This window comes from Colletes latitarsis, chromosome 11 (genome assembly GCF_051014445.1).
Source record: "Colletes latitarsis isolate SP2378_abdomen chromosome 11, iyColLati1, whole genome shotgun sequence".
Taxonomy (NCBI): Eukaryota; Metazoa; Arthropoda; class Insecta; order Hymenoptera; family Colletidae; genus Colletes; species Colletes latitarsis.
Window position 1 is genome coordinate 12,093,643 of NC_135144.1, and position 3,212 is coordinate 12,096,854.

Consider the following 3,212-nt stretch of genomic DNA (forward strand, 5'->3'; position numbering starts at 1 on the left):
TATAATCGATAATTATTCATAAAATAATAAAGTTTTGAATTTGTATTAATGTCTTGATATATTATTGCACAATATGTTATATTATTGAAGAACAAATTGCATGTGAAATTAAATAGTAAATAGAAGATGGCGGAGAAACGATTAATGTTCGTCCTTTTTTCATCTTAAGAAGTACATAATAATCCACTAAAGAAAAAGTGATTTATTAATTATAAATATAATGACCACAATTCCACAATAAAATGAGGTTCAAACGTTTGCAACTTACGCCATTTTTCTAGGAAACTATTCAATTATTGACAGTGAATTTAATAAGTCCGGAATAAGTCTCACAGTTAAAACACAATTTTCTTTTTGAATATTATTATAGATATATTTAGAAATCATTTTCATACAAAATTAGCGTGTGTAAAATTGATTTTATCTCATTAAATAATCACAAAAGTACGGCTTTTAGTATAACAAATATTTTGAATTATTCCCATGAAAGGACTCAATAAATTCTTGTTTTTTTTTAAATCATTTGAATGAAAAAAATCGACGTAAAACTGTGATTGAACAATTTTGTACTTAGGTCTTCTCGTTGATTTTTATGATTCCTTATACTTTGGATTATTAACTAATAGTATGACAAATTAAACAATATTTGGTACTTCGAAAAAATTTCATGTAGATCTTTTTTTTCATTACTAAATAATGAAAAAAAATATTTGTACGAAAAAAGAAATAACTAATTTGTAATGAACCTGTTTTCTCAAAAAGGTATTTTTTTAGATAGTCATTATTTCACGTAATAGTATTATACATATGTTAAATATTAAATATTTGAAAATTGCATATTAATTCTTTCGCGACAGCTACAGTGAGTCTAGAAAAGCCATAATTTGATTACTATGGAACCAGAATAGTGACTGCTATAGCAATTTCCCCTGTTTAGAGATATCTTCGGCATTTTCTCAAATTATAGCGCAACAAATAGAAATATTCGATGGTCCAATGGAGTTATTATTTTCTAGTATATCTAATGTCACTGATATTATTCAAAAATTTGTCAGTGATCTTCACGACAGTTAACGCGTTAATAGAACCAAATCGAGATAAATAATAGAAAAGAAACTTAATATATATTTGTTGTATATTTAATACTACTTTATATCTATTATGTGACAAAATGTTATATTAGAAATTATTTAAGAATATAATTCGTTTCCCACTAAAGAGATTTACTTACATAAATTTAGTACTTAAATAGAATATTTTTCTTTCGATAAGAAATTTTAATATTTCCTGTGTAAAAGTATTTCAAATTATATTTTTGAGTAAGAAACGTCTCTTATAGAGTGAGAAATAGATATCTATAAAAATAACGACTTTTTATAGTGTTTCACAAGTTCATATCTCCAGCCCTATTGATCGTACAGAGCTCCCCTAGGTCTCGTTGTTTTTGTTATACAGCGTGTTTCCGAATTAATGGTACAGCCTGAAGGGGTAAATCAATGTGAAAAAAATTAGGTGAAAATTTACAGTGATATTCGTTTTACGTGAAGCTCCGTTTTCGAACAAATTGACGTAGAAGATTCATTTACTTTAAACAGATTAACAAGGGAGTCAATAATTATTTTAAATACAAAATTAACAGGGAAATAAAAGTATTCTTTGGTAAAAAAGTAAGTCTTTGGTTAACATGAATACTTAAGTATATAATAATCTATTGTCAAGTCTAGGGATAACAATACTAAGCTAATAGTTTACCATTATGATCAATTTAGCAGCCATATTGGTTATTCAAAAAATCCCTGACAATTGTACCAAATTCTAATGGAATTCTATCTTGTTGGAAAATCAATTCTTTCGAGTTTTAAGCGATAATTTTCCAATAATTGATATATTTGTTGTGTAAGAAATTTAAATATAATATAAATGCAACAATACAATTTATTTGTTAAATACGTCAGCCTCAATATGTTCCATCAAACATGAAAATATGTTTAATTGGATACTTCAGTCTATAATTTATTCAGTAAAAATTAGGATCACGATTAAAAGTCATAAGGGGCTGATTTGTTCTCGTCCAATACTCGTAAAACAGTTTTTCAGAAATATTATATCAAATTGCAAGTCGACTCCTGCTTATTTAAGGGTTTTTCGAAACTTTAAACATACCAACATCAACAATTGATAAATATTTGAAAGAAATGGGAATTGTGTCGAAGCTCCCTACGCCCAAAAATAAATCTGCTATATCAAATTCTCACCCCTACCCCTCCAAGAGTTATTAGATATAACAATTATTAGCTTAAATTTGTTGAGAGCCGCATCCAATAATCCACTTAAGAGTTAAAAAATATTCCAATATACAACTGAAAACTCCTGGAGAATTTCCATTTTTATAAAAAATAATGAATTAACGGAGGATTACATAAATTTTCAAATAATTACATTTACATATATTAAACAATTATTAGTTTAAACTTGTGAAGATAATAATCCACTTAAGGGTTAACATTTTAATTTGAAAATTAATTGTTTTATTTTTACACTTAAAACCGTCACCCATGTATGGAGACGCGGCAGTCAAAGTGTTAAACAATTTCCAGAGATAAATAATGTTCCAAACGAAGATCCTCAAGGATTTACAAACTTAATACCTAAAGTAAAATGATCGGAGGTGGTAAAAAATTAGACCTTTTAGCGTCTGAATCGTCGTTTTCGAATACTGTGAGCAGTCAAAGTGTTAAGCAATTTCTAGGGATAACGTTTCAAACGAAGACTCTCAAGGATTTACAAACTTAACACCTAAAGTAAAACGATAGGAGATGGTAAGAAATTGGACTTTTTCGCGTCTGAATCACTGTTTTTGAATACTGTCTGCAGTCAAATTTTATAAATAACGTTTCAAACGAAGACTCTCAAGGATTTACAAACTTAACACCTAAAGTAAAATGATAGGAGATGGTAAGAAATTGGACTTTCTCGCGTTTGAATCGCCGTTTTTGAGCACTATTTCGACGATCGTGCGACCCTGGTCTAAGGCGGGCAGAGTGGTCGCCGGAGCCAGCGATGCCAAGAAAGCCAGGGGAGGAAGAGGCGAAAGAATGAAAGTAGGGGGTGGGTGTTGGAAGGGGGTGGAGCAGCACGCGTCCCCTGCCAGAGCGACCACCTGCCTACCAACCCTGTCTGCTCCACGACATTTCCCAGTATTCGAGCGATCG